Source organism: Amblyomma mixtum, chromosome 4, assembly GCF_055824585.1.
Source record: "Amblyomma mixtum isolate Tamu chromosome 4, ASM5582458v1, whole genome shotgun sequence".
In the NCBI taxonomy this organism is placed as follows: Eukaryota; Metazoa; Arthropoda; class Arachnida; order Ixodida; family Ixodidae; genus Amblyomma; species Amblyomma mixtum.
In genome coordinates this window covers 26,211,585-26,229,144 of record NC_143015.1, presented here as the reverse complement: position 1 = coordinate 26,229,144, position 17,560 = coordinate 26,211,585, and the positions used below count along the sequence as shown (strand labels likewise).

Here is a 17,560-nt window from a genome sequence, read left to right as displayed (position 1 = left end):
TTGCAATTACTTAACTAGTAATTAAAATAATTTTTTTTAAATTTTTAATATTGACTTTAGACACTAAGTGTGATTCGCAAAGTTGGAGAGCACTTTCAGAAACCCCCATTCCATTATTCGCCATAAAGAAAACCTTACGTGTACCTCTTTTTTCGAGCTCGAAAGAAAGCCCGCGAAATACAAAAAAAACCACGTGACGAGCGCATTCGCGCGCCGCGATCGTGCTGCTCTCAACCGTGCTTTCAGTGAACGAAATCAGCTCCGGTATTCATTCGGCGGCCCCGTTTCAGAGGCAGGCCGATATCTTGGTGGTGGTTTCTTCGGCCGTGTCAGCCAGTTCGCGCGTGACGGTGTAAATTGCAGCGAGTGCGCTGCGCTTTGCAGTCGCGATAAAGACTGCCAAGCTCGAAGTTTTCAAATGAGAGGAGTTTTATTTGCCAGTTGCAAAGAAAATAAAAGTGGCGGTTTATGGCTTGGCTGTGCGGCGATGACAGCCGTGGCATGCGGTTGTCCTGACTCCATTTCATTTCGGTTTCTTACCAATTATAAAAAGTGCTCGAATAGGTCACCTTGTGCGACGATACAGCTATGGCATCTTGTAACCAAATCAGCCGTTGCATTTCGTATGACAGCCTCAGGCATGTTTAAACAGACTTCCGTTATTTTGTCTTTAAGGTCTTGCGGTGTGGAAGTTGGTGTGCTGTACACCTTGTCCTTGATATGACCCCACAAAAAGTAGTCCAGAGGTGTCATATCAGGAGACCTGGCTGGCCAGTTCACGGGACCTAGTCGTCCTATCCATTTCTGCGGGAACGCTGCGTCGAGCCAGGTCCGAGCCTTGGCGCTGCTGTGCGCGGGGGCGCCATCGTGTTGAAACCACACATTTGTGGCCCTGGCGAGCGGTAGATCCGAAAGGAAGTCGTCAACGGGTCCTCTGAGGATATCATTGGTGTAGCGATCTGCTGTCAGCGTCTGGTCGAAAAACACAGGCCCGATCAAACTACCGTCGAAAAGTCCACACCAAACACTAAATGACCACTGGTACTGGTGCTGCGTCTGTAAAACCCAGTAGGGATTTGAATCGCTCCAGTAATGAGCATTGTGCAGGTTCACCTGTGAATTGCGCGAAAAACTAGCTTCGTCACTCCATATCACTTTGTTCAAAAAATCCGGGTCGTCCTGCATCTTTATCAGAATCCAATTAGCAAAATCGGTCCTGTTTTGGAAGTCCCGTGGCAACAGATTTTGATGAAGCTGTACGTGGTACGGATGCAGGCGGTGTTTGCGCAGTATTCGCCAAACTGATGACCTGGAGACTCCGGTATCCTCGCTCACGCTGCGCACGCTTGCTTGGGGTTCCAGAGCGAACAGCGATAAAATATGCGTCTCGAAGTCCTCGTCAAAAACAGGTGCTCTGTGTCGTGTGGACGTAAAACTGCCCATCCGTCGCAGCGTCTCGAAGGCACGCAGGATCGTTACTGAACTTGGCCGCCTGCCTGGGTGCCATTGTTGCATAAGGTCTGCAGCGCGCCTTCTGTTCCCATGACATGCACCTAGAGCCAGAACCATGTCTGCTTTCTCTTCATTTGTAAACGGCATGTCTGCAGTGCTAGTAATCACTACACCAAAGATTCAGTCTCGCATGAGAGTGGCATAAGAAGAGCACACGACAAACTGTGCTTCACCGCTGCTTCCAGCTTTCAAAATCCTCATTAGGAAACTGCAACACACAGCCGCCAACACCTCGCGGCGAAACATTATTCCCTGTATTTCTCTTTTGCTTCTGAGTGACAAAGCAGACTCGCCATCTCAGTATCTTATCAGATTGGGACTAAGTCGTCGTCGCCGGGTGCCAACTAGCTGACGCGGACGAAAAACCCCCGCCAAGATATCGGCCTGCCGCTGCAACGGGGCCGTCGAATAAAGGCCGGAGCTGATTTCGTTCACTGAAAGCACGGTTGAGAGCAGCACGATCGCGACGCGCAAATGTGCTCGTCACGTGATTTTTTTTTGTATTTCGCGGGCTTTCTTTCGAGCTCGGAAAAAGAGGTACACGTAAGGTTTTCTTTATGGCGAATAATGGAATGCGGGTTTCTGAAAGTGCTCTCCAACTTTGCGAATCACATTTAGTGTCTAAAGTCAATATTAAAAAATTTAAAAAAATTATCTTAATTACTAGTTAAGTAATTGCGATACAAAAAATTTCCCGTGGTGCGCCAAATGCCTATCACCAATATGCAGGTAGTTTCACTCTCCTGACTCCAATATTTCATTTTTAAACCCTTGGTTCAAGTTAGCTGGGACACCCGGTATACAGCCTTTGCTGGAAGGACATTCAGCTTGAGAGAGACGGGATCAATCTCTGGAGCGTTCCTATATAGCATGTTCGCGAGCCGCGATGCAAAGCGCAAAGGGAAAGCGCGCGGTGCAATTTTCATTTCACTAATACGTAAAGCCTGTTTCACATGACAGCGAAAATGCTAGCGATTCCTGTCGCCGCGGCGGAAAAACCTGATTTTGAGTCGTCGCTGCGACGAGCGGCGAGGTTTCAACAAGTTGGAAATTTTCGCTGCGACGCGTCGCTCAATCGCTCAGTCGCTTGCATGTGAACCGGCCTTAACTCGACAGAGACGGACGACTGAGCGCCCGTCGCCAAGATGCGCGCGCGCGTCGCGTCCTCGTGGCGGGGCGAGTCGGACGCTGAGATATCGCCGACGGAGTCGCGGCGAACGAGCGGGGCTTGCAAAATGAAGGAACGAAGGAGGCAGAGGAAAGAACAAAAGAGCGTGCCAAAATGAAGCCGCCGGAAAGAATGAGGGACAGAGAGTTAAAAACGAAAAAGAGAAGCGCCCGCTCAGCATCCCCCCCATACTTCTTCCAGTGGGTTTTGCGAAACAGCGGCCTCCGTCCCCTTTCCACCATCGTCTTGAGGGACGACCCCCCCCCCCACCCCCTCCCCCTTCGCAGCAGAGGTGACGTGGCGGAAGAGGTGCGAAGAAACCCCCCCCCCCCCCCCGCCGAGGAATGTTTTGTAACGAAGAAACGCGTGAAGCACGGAAGTAGGGGAAACAAAAAAGAAGTATAAAGAAAAAAACTAGTTTCGAGGCGCGCTGCGAAGAAGCGCGCGGGTCGCCGTGGGACAATGGGACCGTCAACGCGGCTTCGGTTGTAAGAGCGATGGGGTGGAGGACGTCATCGCAGCTAATCTTTTGTTCACGAAGGAAATGGGTTTGGTTATTGCGGTGTCTTCTCCGGTGCCTTATATTTTAACGCTTGATGCAGGAGGAAGGAACCCAAAAAGAGCAAGCAGCGCGTGTTGCTATTTTAGGCCTCGCGATTACTGTCTTGTCCTCTGGGCCTGAACTTGAATCTCGCTGTACTTCAGACGGCAGAAGAAAACTATTGCCCTATTTGCACTCTTGCGACGCGTGGAACCTACGTTGCGTTCAACAGTGCTTACCGAACAACGGCCATAGTTCTGAGTTAACAAAGTGTTAAATGCGGAAAGTTAAGACTAATATGGACTGCTCGAGGTGGTCGTTCGAAACTCGCCGGTGCATATACACGAATAAAGATTTCCGCTGCCTTAGCTCGAAAGGATTGTTAGCTTTTCGCATTCAGCCTTTCTCGGGTGATTGATGGCCATTTTTGACCGCGGCTGGCGTGAGGAAGGTTTCTCAACGCTTAAGGCGGCTTGTTAACGCATATCTCAACATGGAAAATCAGTGACGTCATCAGTGGGCCATCGCGTAATTGGCGTTTCACCTTGAAGTTTGCCGTGTTCACTTGCTGACCCAAGAGAACGTGTCGTTTACGGTCACGCGATTCTGGTCTGTATAGTGCGTGACTTCTTCCGGAACTTGTGAAGCGATGGGGAAGGGGTGTATGCGGGGAGTGTCTTCTTTTCTTACTCCCAGGCATCGTGCTTGCGACGAGAACCTCGTTCTCCTAGCCCAGTTGAGCGCTGGTCGTGCTCCGACCTCTTTGGAGCGTTCTTTCTTTTTCTTTTTTCTAATCTCCCTCCCCTTCGTTCTTATGTCTCCGCGCTGTGATGCGCTGTTCAGGGGCGCGCTCAGGAAACGACTCGCGGGTGCAGTACTGGTCTTTTCTCGCTGCTTTGTGTTTTGTCGCAAGTATAGAGGGGCCACTCACGACGCAAGCGCGTGGAACTAAGCTGTGCTTCGCTGCATCGCCCGGCGCGCCACTCATCTTGCCGCGCTTCACTTCTTCACTCATCTTGCCGCGCTTCACTTCGGAGCTTGCACTCTGCCTCTCCGTAAGAAACTGCATTGTCCTAACTAAAATAGCGAAATGGGCGTGCTGGCGGTTCATGTTTTCCGCAGTAACAGGGCGGAAGGACGGAGGACAAGGCATTAGAAGGAAACATAAAAGGGAAAGATTGGAGTACTGCTTTACTATAGGAGCCCCTTAGAGTCATGCATTGTGGGAGGAAAAAAAGAACTATGGTTTTGACCTAGCAAGAGGTTAATGCATTATATCGTCATCATCATCATCAGCCTGACTACTCCCACTGCAGGGCAAAGGCCTCTCCCATGTCCCTCCAACTAACCCTGTCCCTTGCCAGCTGTGGCCACCGTATCGCCTCAGACTTCTTGATCTCACCCTCCCACCTGACTTTCTGCCGCCCATCTTACGCTTGCCTTCTCTTGGAATCCACTCCGTTACCCTTAAGGACCAGCGGTTATCTTTCCTTCTCATTACATGCCCTGCCCAAGCCCATTTATTCCTCTTAATTTCGACTAGGATGTCATTAACCAGCGTTTGTTCCCTCACCTACTCCGCCCGCTTCCGATCTCTTAACGTAACACCTATCATTTTTCTTTCCATAGATCGCTGCGTTGTCCTTAATCTAAGCTGACCCCTCTCTGTTCGCCTTCACGTTTCTGCCCCATAGGTGAGTACCGGTAAGATAAAGCTGTTTTAGACTTTTCTCTTCAGGGATATTATCAAACTGCCGTTCATGATCTCAGAGAACCTGCCGCATGTGCTCCACCCCATTCTTATTCTTCTAGTTATTTCCCTCTGATGATCCGGATCAGCGGCCACTAGCTGCACTAAGTAGATGTACTCACTTACCACTTACAGCACTTCGCTAACAATTGCGAACTGCTGTTCCCTTGCTGGACTGTTGATCATTACTTTTATAGCCCCACCGTTCTGCTCTGCCTGTCTAACTCATTGATCATGCTTTGCAGTTCATGTCCTGAGTGACTTAGCAAGGCAATGTCATCAGCGAATCGCAAATTACTTAGGTATTCTCTATTAACTCTTATCCCCACCTGTTCCCATTTCAGGCCCCGGAATACCTCCTGTAAGCAGGCGGTGAATAACATAGGCGAGATCGTGTCTGCCTGCCGGACACCTTTGCTTAGTTAATTTTTATTTCTGACTTTATGGAGGACTGTGGCAGCTGTGCAGTCGTTATAGATATCTTCCAGTATTTTCACATAACACTCTCCTACACCCTGATTCTGCAATGCCTGCATGACAGCCGAGGTGCGTTGTATATAGCGTGGTTATTGTCGATGAAATGTGAAGATGCAGCATGTGGCATCGGTTTGCGACGCGGTCCTCTAATTGCGACGCGGGCCTCTAAGGAGCCGAGCGCCGTAACCACTGAGCCACCGCGGCGGCTCTTAAACAAAATTACTACGAACCAACGAGACGAGAAAGTGTTTTCGCAGACGCGTAACTTTGTTACTGAGAAAAGTGCAGTGTTGTATGTACGTGCCAGTCTGCACCGCCGCATTGTTTTCACGCTTCCGCGCGCGCAGCGGGTCAGCTGTAGCGTCGCACTCGGTTTTATTTGCTTGGCGGCTCTCGCGGGGCGGCCTAATCTAATCACCGCGGCGCGCATTCTTCCCTGAACGCGCGCTTGCAGTCCGGCGCTCACGGCAGTTTCGCTTTCATGGTTGGAGGAGGATTGAGATGAACTAGGAGGAATTTTTTTTCCGTTCTCACTTTTGTCCAGCGAGTCGGCGTACGCCGGCCATTAGCGGGCCGTATCGCGGAAAACGCTCGCAGCTTTCGCGTGGCTCGCGCATTCCCCTGGGCGCGCCGAGAGCGGAAACGGTGGCTCCTGTCGAGTCGTTTAGCTGCGAGTGCAGTGAGTGCGTTTCGACGAGACCCGTCGTTTGCAGATTGCGTGCGGCGGTGTGTTGACGCTGACTTCGTGCGAAGGCATGTGCGCACTAGATGCGGCAGGGGTAGTACGGTGGCGACCTCTCGGAACAGTTTGTGACACTTTCCGGTAGTTAGCTGAGAGTTAAGATGTGCGAGCGGTGGTGGCGATATGGACAGTAGCGCATCAGTACTAAACCACTGGCTACTGCATAATTATAAGCACTAAGCATGTTTTCCTTACTGTTTGCTCCAAAGAGTTTTACAGGCGACGAACAGCACCGACAGACCCGCCACTGTGGCTCAGTGGTTACGGCGCTCGGCTGCTGGCCCCAAAGACGCGGTTTCGATCCCGGCCGCGGTGGCCGAATTTCGATGGAGGCGAAATTCCGGAGGCCCGTGTATTGTGCGATGTCAGTGCACGTTAAAGCACCCCAGGTGGTCGAGATTTCCAGAGCCCTTCACTACGGCGTCCCTTATGGCCTGAGTTGCTTTGGGACGTTAAACCCCAAGAAACAAAACTAAACCAAACAGCACCGACAGCACAATTTCGACCCGAATGCGGAAACAGCAACTGAATTCGTTCTTGCGAGCACATTGAACTTTTCCTTTGGAGTGGGTTTTTGTACACGGACAACCTTATACTCCGAGCGATCAGTGCTCAGTGCTGGAGGAGCGGCGGCCGACCCTTTGACAGTCCAGTGAAGGGGCTCTGGCGGAATGTGATTATAATAAGGAAAGCAATGGAAAGCCGTAATACCTATAGACAGATGCACCCGATGGCTGGGATTATTGTGGGCCGCCGAAAAAATTTCGAGGACACTTCGGCACCTAAAGTGCTGAGAGGCGAAAGCCGAGGACACACTATGCCGTGACGACTTCCGATGGATGTGACGTCACACATTTCCAGTGGCTATATCGATACCGAAATTGTACGTCTTTCGGTGATATTAAGTGTCAATTACGCTTAATTACACATTTCTCCATCTAATTTGACACAAATCCGACGTTTTCCCGACCATTCTGTAAAAATTTTCTCTATGGCGTGTCGACTTCCGCTGGATGTGACGTCACACCGTTATTTCGACGCAATTTTGACATTTTCGCCTATAAGTAATTAACTAATTAATCTGCAGTCATCAAACTTGGCTTCTAGGTTCATTTTTTGCTCCTCTATCTGAAGCAACCATTGGTTTTCTTATCGTTTTTAGTTCCCGAGTTAAACGCAAGTGACACGCTTTCTTGAGCCATTGCATTTATTCGCTTCCTGCCGCAGTCGGAACGCAGATCAACCGTATTCTATTTATCTTTTTTTGCCGCTCGTGTTCATTCCTTCCGTTAGACCGTTAGACGGTTCACGTTTCCGCATTTGCCTGGCACTGTGACGAACCTTTTTTCTTTATGCTCTTATGTTTGGCCTTGAGAGATGACTGACTTAGGGACCAGGCCGCTGCAGCGGTGACCTCTACCGAGAGAGAGCCGCCCCAGAAAACCGCATAACGACCCGCGCGGCCGCTCTGCGAAACCGGCGCGTACACCCTTATATAGTCTAGCGCTGCTTGACCACGCGGTCATTTTTCCACGGCCGAAGCCAGGGGCGAAATAGAAGAGAAAAAGAAAATAAAGGGGGCTGAGTCCTGACCCATTAAGGGCTGGCCGCCGCGTGTCACTTGCAGTCCGTGACCGTGTACGTCACCGGTGGTCCGCCGCCTGGTGCCCAGCGCACAAAGACCTCGGCGTATTTATAGCATTTTAGGAACGCATGGGCGTCCCAAAGCGGGCACACGTTGCAGGTAACCTCCTTAGAATCGTTTACCTGACGGCACACAGCATAGTGGGCTGCTTAAACGGGACGTGAAAAGCTGAGAACAACGAGGCAGCACAGCGCCTCTGTTTCGTATCTTCTTTGTTCGCGCGTCTTCAATAGGTTTGCCGTTATGTTTGCGTCGAATCGTGCATCAACTAGCCGAGCTCACCACCTTTAAAGCGGATAAATCTGTGCCGACGACGCAGAGTAATGTATGACGGGCCCCCTCTCTTTTTATGCGTACTATGCCGACGTTGTGCGGCCTCCATTTTCCGTGGTGATGCTCCGTGGGTGGTCGGATGACATCGGGAGGCGTACAGGTGGGCAACACTTAACGGGAACACGCGTGCCCGTGGTCCAGCTTAATGACTTAGTTCGGCGCTTTACGCAGCGCCACAAGCGGGTGCATCGTCCAATTGGCGCACTTTGACTCTCGTTCTGCATTGTGTAAAGCTGTTTCGTCATACTGTCGGAAGGCGGGGGCCTGCAGCTGACACTGGGTGGCGCTAATTACCCGCTGAGTGGGGTCCACCCTGCACATTCTGTGGAGTCATTGGAGACAGCGGGGTTAGAAAACGTGAAATAAAAAAAGGCATCCTTGAAGACCAAAGGTGCCAAAACTTAAGAACAAGGGTTCACCGACGTTGCCCGGTTACTTTTGGCGAAGAACGTACATGTAGAATCTCTTCGATGGAAGTCACGTCTATGCACTCCAAACATTAATTCGCGTTCACGGGAGTAAAAAAGGAGTGAGCTGTCCTTTAGAACACTCCCTTTTTAGACCTTTCTGTTCAGAATGTACACCGCTCTCTGCCGACTGTCGTGTCGAGTCGAGGGCGGTCGATTCCAAATCACCATGGGTCTTCTGGCACTTCTCGGCACGAGCCGGGGCTCCTATCGGCTCTGTTGCGGGTGTGCAGCGTCAGCTCGACTCCACCTGGGTATCGGCGCGTGCTGCCTTTCAATAAATAGCGGCGCTGCCTCCTTGGTCGGCGGCCGATCCAGGGGATCTTCCTGATCGAAGCCCCTCGATGGGACAAGGACGGTGCGTCTCATTCGGCGCACGTCATATATGCGCCCCCTCCGTACAGGTTCGGCAATGAGCCTTTAATGTGCGCGGCTTCCACTCATGACGCGCGTGGGAGGCCCGCCGCCGTGGACCGGGAGGAGGAGGAGGAATGTGCCGCCGCGGCCTTCAGGTCACGTAGGTGCACTTCTCCATTGCCGCCTCCGCCTCGATGCACGTTGCGCTCTTTCTTTCTCGGCTCTCTCTTTGCACCTCGCTTATTCTCCCGCTGGGGCTTCCTGTTTTGGCCTCCGCGCCTCGGCTCTGTTTTGAACGCGCCCGCGCGACTACCACAGACGTGCCCCTGTGTGCGTCGGGCCAGTTCGGGTTCGAGCCTGTAACGAAGCCCGCGAAATGAAACTTTTTCCTTGTACGCTTGTTTTGTGTGCAACCTTGTGGTTATTGCATTATTATTGTTACCTCTGTACTCTTGAATTATGCTTCTATTATTTCTATCTCGTACTTTTTTTTTGTTTCCTGTTATATCTTCTCACTCTTTGCCATTTTGTTCTTGCACATAAGTCTTTCTTCCCCCTTGCCCGCCGCGGTGGCTCAGTGGTTACGGCGCTCGGCTGCTGACCCGAAAGACGCGGGTTCGATCCCGGCCGTGGTGGTCGAATTTCGATGGAGGCGAAATTCTAGTGGTCCGTGTGCTGTGCGATGTCAGTGCACGTTAAAGAACTCCCCAGGTGGTCGAAATTATTCCGGAGCCCTTCACTACGGGGTCCCTCAAAGCCTGAGTCGCTTTGGGACGTTAATTAAACCCCAATACACCAGAACCCTTCTTCCTCCACCTTGCGTTAGAATTCCGAAAACTGGTTTGCAATAGTTGATGCAATGCAATAGCATTCGGCAGATTCGGTTGTAGCTGGCACTCTTTTCCATAGTCGCTTGCTAATTTGTACGTGCACTGCTTCGGACACGCTGCATGTTCCTGACGCATGCTTCCCGGACTGGATTTCTGCATTTGAGCATGTCCGTTAACACGGACACTGGGGCTGCTGGTGTTTAGAAGCACATTGCTGAGTGTCTTTATGTTGCTTGGTCCACCGCATTGCGCATTACTCTTGGGACACATCGCACGGAGGAGAGCTTATGTGATGCGTGCCACATATATATTTGGGGAGAAGTTTCAGCAGGATACTTGGGCAAGCAGAAGCCCCGAGGATTGATGTGGCTCGTCTTCTGCTAAAGAAGGAACGTGTGGGGTCAGTATATTCCATAGACGGCTTTTCGGCACGGAGTGATGCGTCTATATTATTGTCGCCTCCATACTGAGGCGTGGTCGGAAACCATAGAAGCTGTGCTGCTATCTCGCGAGGCTACGTCGGACCATACAACGTGTCCTTGCTCTGCTGTTGTAGTGCCACTGACGTCGCTTCCTTAATGAGGGTTGACCACTCTCTTGATTGTTACAGTAGTTTCATTTTTTTTTAGATTCGTTGTGTTCTTGTGCCCACATCCGAAGCGGCGCCTGGGCTTTACGCACCAAGGTCGTGTGCTTGTCGTCATGGGCGTCCGGAAGGAGGGGGGGGGGGGGGCAACCGCCCCCCCCCCCCCCCCCTCTGGGATTACGGATATTATTTTTGCCCTAGTAGAAAACAACTACAAACCTACCGCCCCCCCCCCCCCCCCCCCCCCTAGAAAAAGTTCTGCGGGCGCCCTTGCTTGTCGTTGGTTGTCCTATAGTCGTCTACGTCCTCTGCAAGAGCAGGGCGTCCGCCATTGTTCTGTCTCAGTATCTCTTAATTATACGGCAGCTTTGACCATTCTATCACAGCTCCCTTTCGACCACATCACTCATCCTAAGTCTCTGCAAACCTCGATCGGCATCCGCACCTTCGCTCCAGGAACAGTTCTGGTTACCTCTGGCGTCCCTGTCTTTTGCTGAGGCAAAAGGAGAAAGTCTCAGCTCAGTGTTGCTCGTGATAGCTTCCTTGATAGCTGTACTCTGCTCCCGCTGTCGCTATTACCGTCGCTGGCAGGCTCTTACTATACACAGTGACAGGTATGACCAGGTGGTTCCTCCGGTGGTCAATGGCGGTCGCCGGGCCGGTGTGCTAAGACGATGCGTTACGCGCGTGCCGAGTTTAGACCACGTAGTAAAGAAGACATACCATGTTGTAGAAGTACATGTTTGTGACCTTCTAGGCGCTTAATGTGTGTCCCGAATAAAGTTGCTTACTATTACTTGTTCCACATAGAGTGCGCCGAGGGCGCTTCGGTGGAATACCAGCTCGCCCTTCCAGCCCCGGACTATAGGGCTTTGACAATACATGTATCAGTGCGAATGCACGTATAGCTGCACTACCCGGGTTTCAACGGTGTGTGCCTCTCTCAAGCCTCTGAATAGCAAGTGTAACTGGCTCAGTGGGTCAGTCAGTGGACACCTCAATCGCGCTTTGTGGTACGTGGCGGTAGTGTCCAGTTGCAAAAAAAAACGTGCTTTCGCACAATACTTTGCGCTTAGCATTGCTAAACCGCCAGCCATTTTTTTTTTTCACGACCAGCACAGCCACCAACCAGTGTATGCATGTTGTTCCGGGTGTACCTACCGCGAGGCGCCACTGCCGTTTAGGCCGCATGCTCGGCGGTTGCGGCCGTCCGAGCGTGGCCCTGGCCAAGCGCGGAGGCGTGCTTCATCGCCCTGGGCCGCGGCGGCGACCTTTGCGCGCGGCAGCCCCCGGTGCGATTTCGTGGCGGCACTCGTTACGCACTCGCGTCGTGATGCGTCTTCCCCCCTCGACGGCCGCCGACGCGTCGGAAGCGGGTCACGCGCGACTCGGCCGAGCGTCGCCCGAGGAGGACACGACGGCACTGGGGCGGCTCTCGCCTTTCGCCCTCGGACGGGTTGCTCGTACGCGCCGGGAAGTTTATTTATTACATTTATTATTTATTTATTACAGTACCCACAGCGCCGTGAGGCATTGCAGTGGGGGGGGAGACGACTCAAACACAGTCGAAAAAGCAGGAAATGCAGATAAAAAGAAGATAGGCAAGCAACTGAATTTACAATCAAACAAGCAGACAGGTAACACTTTTACAGTCATTGAAGAAACAAGGGCTCAATTACAGTGCATATTTCGCAGTGAGGAAAAAAAAACATCAGTGGAGGTAATGGTAGCAATATCATGGGGGAGTTTATTCCATTCTCGAATTGTTTGGGGGAAGAAGGACATCTTGAAGAAGTTCGTTTTACACCTGATCTCTTTAATTTTAAAGGCATGATCAAGACGCGGTGAGACATAATCGGGATGTCGCAAATAATGCTCCCTGTTAATACCAGTCTTATTGTGAAAGACACTGGAGAAATTTTAGTCTAAGAAGTTTCCTTCGCTGCTGGAGTGATTCCCATCCAAGGTCATTCTTTGCAGCGGAAACGCTAAAATTTCTGGAGTAGTTGGCATTAACAAATCGCACGGCCAAGTTCTGGATCCTTTCAATCTTGTGAATATCTACCAGCAGCCAAGGGTCCCAGACACAACAAGCATATTCAAGTACTGGTCTAATGTTAGTTTTATACCCGTGTCACACGGACAGATTTAATGCCATTAAGTGCTTACTGCCTTAAGTTTTAATGGCATTCATGCGGTGCCACACGCATAAATTTAATGGCATTAGCCTTACTGCCATTCGCGACCTACTGAGTTCGCCACAACTCATTCGCCCGTGCAATGTGTACTCTCGTTCCCATTCCACACGCAGAAAAGCATGCAGCTTTGTTAGTAACAACTTCCTAACCAGTAGGAAATCGTTAATTCTTAACTTTCAGTCAGATGAGGCATCTCTACCGCATTTTTGATGCGAAGAGCGCCATTTTAACCAGCCTTATTGACAGGTACTCTCGACTTAGGTGCTGACATGCGGGTTTATGGCTACTTTTTCGACTTGTAAAGCCGGAACAGCCGTATTTTCTGGAAAGTCGTTTTTACATTCAGATGAATGTAAAATTTATTTGAATGTAAAATTTTTATATTCAGATGAAACTTTTTACTACCTTGCAAGCGTTATCGTCATCGTCAGTCTCGATAATGGCATTAAATGTGGACGTGTAGCACCAACTCCGAAAATAATGGCATTACCAAACTTAAGGCCTTAAGCATTTACTGCCATTTCTTGTGCGCGTGTGGCACGGGTATTATACAGGAGCTCTTTGGCTTTAGGCGGTAAATTCTTCGCATTTCTGCGAAGAAAACCCAGCACTCTGGAAGCCTTGCTAGTAATGTAATCTATATGGTCACGCCAGGATAAATTTGCAGTAAAGAAAATACCAAGATATTTATGTTTGAACACTTTTGACAATGTTTCCGCGTTAATACTGTATGAAAAGTCTTGAGATTTTTTTTTCCTAGTAAAACACATGTACACAGATTTTTTCACGTTAATATCCATGCGCCAAGTATTGCACCAGTTAGTAATCAAGGACAAATCATTCTGTAGGGCACTGCAATCGTTGGAAGTATGGATGACCCTGTATAGAACGCAGTCGTCTGCAAACAGACGCATTTTTGAAGAACTACCACAACATATGTCATTCATATAGATTAAAAAGAGGAGTGGCCCCAGAACCGACCCCTGAGGTACACCAGACGATACGTCTGCCTGATCAGACTGCGCTCCATTTAACACTACTATCTGACGTCTCAAATGTAAATATTCTTTAATCCAGGCAATAACTGAACAATTTATGTTGTACCACGATAGTTTCTCAAGCAGTAAAGAATGGGGGACTAAGTCGAAGGCTTTTCTGAAATCCAAATATAAACAGTCAATAGTGAATCCGTCGTCCAAGGCACCAGCCAGATCATATGTAAATTCGCTCAATTGCGTGACACAAGAAAATCCACTACGGAAACCATGTTGCTGGGGGGATAGTAACGAAAAAGCGTTCAAATGATTTATTATGTTAGTAAAGAAGATATGTTCAAGCACCTTACAGCTAATACTCGTTAGCGAGATTGGACGGTAATTTGAAACCATACTGCGGGGCCCCGACTTGTGCACGGGCACGACGTGAGCAAATTTCCAGTCATCTGGCAAAGCACTTTCTTGAAGCGATTTCGTGAAAATAACAAACAAGTATTTTGATACCGGGCCTGCGCACGAAGAAAGTAATGCAGCCGGTAAGCCGTCTGGCCCCGTGGCTTTTGAAGCATTCAATTTTTCTAACAATGTTTGAATTCCTCGCAAATCAAAATCAATGTCTTCCATGTGTTCTGCGCCCACATCGGTTGTCTGCGCGTTATAGTCATGGCTGCTAAGGCGTCCAGCAAACACAGAGCTAAAGTACTCGTTGAAAAGTTTTGCTTTTACATGGTCGATATGGATCAAATTGCCATTATCTTCGAGGGGTGGAACTGATACTGCATCTTTGGCGTTCAATTTGATAAGTTGCCAAAGTTGCTTTGGGCGCCTCTGCATCCTTGAAGGAAAAGACTCAAAGAACTTATCTTTTTCTATTTTCAAGACACGTTTCATGTCCTTAGTTATTTGCTTCAGTTTTTGGCCCAAGCTGAACGAAGGCGATTTCTTATACGCAGAGTAAGTAGTCGCCCTTTTTCTGGCGATCCTGCGCACCTCCCGATTACACCAAGGCTTTGATCTACTGCGTCGAGGCGTCATTATCCATGATGGCACATATTGATCGCGCAACTCCAGAAGTTTATTTTTGAATATGTTCCACAACGTTTGCACATTTTCGGTTTCCGCTAAAGTTTCGAAGACGTCGTAATACGCATCTAAGGAAAGTGCTATATCGTTTGTACGGGCTTTCTGATAGCTGTAAATGCGTCGCCGAGGACAATTAGCAACTTTTGCGTAGTGCAGATTTATCTCGCAGTAAACAACATCATGGTCACTAATACCAGGAAGTATAACTGGAGGTCTTGCAGCCGTGGGAGCGTTCGTGAATATCAGATCTAAAATATTAGCTCCACGCGTAGGCTGATGGACCAACTGAGTCAGAGCATAAAGGCCGGAATACATGGAGCGTTTTTACCGCGGCGAGTCGTCGATTTTCGCCCGACGGCGCAGATTTGACGCCCGGCGTCGAGAAAAACGCCTGTGAATAAACTAGTTGGAAGTTGGCGCCAGTCCTGTCGTTGTGTGTGTTGTCTTCGTTTTTTAGCGCCAGTACGCCTTTTGCGTAAACATGTCATGCTACAACCAACTAGCTCAAATCAAAGTATTGCTAGAAAAACGCCCGCCGCCGCCGATCAGGACCGGCTTGAAGGCTGAACTCCATGTACGCGAAAACTCACGCGAACGCGACAGCGGCAAGCGACGAGCGGCACCGTCGCGCGAAGCGAAATACCCGTGTCGCTTGTCCTGTCGCTCGGATCTGCACTCACAGAAAATTTCGCTCGTCGCCCGGAAGTTGCCAACGCGATTAGCCAATAGCAGCTAACCTGGCAGCGTACGTCACTACCGAGCCTCTTGCCGGCTCTGGCAAAGATGGCGCTGGCTCTGGCCGGGAATCTTGCTTCACCACCGATTCGTCGTTGTCGCTACGCTGTGCCCCACGTTCACGGCAAACTAAATGCTCACGAAGCTTTCGCTTTCTGTGAACTTGCGTCAACCACAAAATTTTAGCGATAAAACACCCCAAATTTTCAGATTGCTTGTGTTTACTGTGCTGCTAGGCTTAGCGAGTATGCGTCGTTTGAGGTCAGAAAGCGCGCGAGGTTCAAATAGGTGTGCGCCCCACGTTCAGGCAACATAGCGGCGCCCGTGACAATAACATAAAATGACATGCAATGATATACAATGACAAAGCTGTAAACACTTTTTATTTGACCTTTTTCTGCCCAAAATTTTAATCCTTGCAAATAATGTGACTCTTGTTATAAACGCAAACAGCTTTGCGGTGTATTATGCCAGCAACACTGATCGTCGTCTCCGTTTCGCGTTCGCGTTGTCGCTATGCATGGAGCTTGGCCGGTGGGCGAAGGAGCGACAGCCAGCCGTCGTCGCCGCGCCGCCTCGTCGCGTCGCTTACTTTTTCGCGTACATGGAGCTCAGTCTTGATTTTGACGCGCGGCGTCCGGTGAGACCGGAAGCGGCGGCTGAAGCGAGCCAATAGCAGCGCAGAGAGAGCCCGCTCTTCCGGTCCTCAGCCTGCCGCCGCCAACATGGCCGCCTTGGCCGTCGAGCTAGGCCGTGTTTTTAGCACGGAAATGTTGTTATTGTGAAAATAAACGCTTCATCAGACTTGAAAAGTCGCTTTTTTTGGAGAACACGGCCGAATCTTGGATCGGAATGCCTGCGCTCCCTCCCTGAAGCGAATGTGTTGAAGAAAACCGCAGCCGCTGGTGTCCGCGGCTGAGCGGCCGTCCAAAGGTACGCGACGGAATGCATTCGAGCACGCAAATCTTTATAGATACTTAAGCGCGCGTGCTAAAATTTGTACAATGGTGTCGAAGTGAAACTTTCCTGATTTTAACAGTATGGTCAGCGTCGCGGTGCTCACAGACCTCCTTGCACAGTGGTGTTTGCCACTTGTGTGTGTTTCCTCGTGTGTGTTTCCTCGTCTTGTGTCCTTGTGTAGCATGCGCTGTTGAAAAAAATTATTTTGTTGATCACATTTGCTTTCGCGTCGAGGGATACGCGGCGGCGCGCCGCCGCTTATCCCAGCCGGGCGTCGCGCCGCCGCGATGTTTTCTGCCGCGCGAATGTCGTCGAAAAAAACGTCGCATGTATCCCGGCCTTAAGAGCAGCAAATTTCAATGATTGCGTTAGTTGACGCGCTCTGTACTCTCGAAGTAGGCCCTTGATCCCCCCAGCCAACTTCTGGGAGATTGAAGTCACCTCCTATTACCATGTGGTCCGTTTGCACAGGGGGAGGCGGGGGAGGCAGATGGACGCGGCGACTGAAACGCGAACTGCCCTCTTCCCTTGCGCGCGTTACGAGGGACGATCATGTGTGTGCTTTGGGCTGTCATTAATGGCAGGCGCTCGGAAAGGTGACGTACGAAAGCAGCCGACTGTCTTGGAAGCTAAGGAAAGCGTCAAAGACTCGAAGGAAGCATGGTCTCGCCCATCGCTGGGAAACCCAACTGACCGAACGCGGTAACCCGCTCCCGACCGTGGTGGGCGGACGTGGTTCGTCTTGTTCGACGGTAGCTGCCCCGTGATTGTGGGCTTAGAATTCGAAGCAGGTATAATCGAGTTGTTTGAGCGTGCTGTGTGTTGCCCGTGGCTCCCTTACCGGAAGGTCCGAGGGAACCGCGCACGGTGGCTTTCCGGAAGCGCATTTTGGTGCGGTGTAGGCAGAATTTCGTGGTCCACAGCGCCGAGGGTAACTGAGTTTTCGAAATTCTAAAAACTCGTATGTATACTGCTTTCGGTGCTGCACATTTCTAAAAAAACAAGGAGACTAACAGTATAATAACAACATATAGATTTTGATGAGCTGTAGTCGGATACAACTTGTCTGCAGTGAAACTCTGCCCACATTCAGCCTTCGCGCACAGAATTCCTCCACGACGAAAAAGTAAACCGCTGCTTAAAGCTTCTTGTACGTAAACAAGAAGCTTAACAAAAGAAAA

At 50.3% G+C, this 17,560-nt stretch overlaps 1 protein-coding gene across 3 annotated transcripts in view; it reads left to right on the top strand.

The window, feature by feature from the left end:
- Nucleotides 1-17,560, top strand: part of LOC149345950 (uncharacterized) — a 159,778-nt gene that overhangs the window by 102,627 nt on the left and 39,591 nt on the right. The window contains exon 1 of one of the 3 annotated variants that reach the window (XM_089586288.1): nt 16,154-16,352. The exons of the other annotated variants lie outside the window; for them this stretch is intronic. The gene's annotated coding sequence lies outside the window, so the exon portion shown is untranslated. Of the gene's footprint in view, nt 1-16,153; nt 16,353-17,560 lie in introns of those variants that run through there. 3 annotated transcript variants of the gene reach the window in all.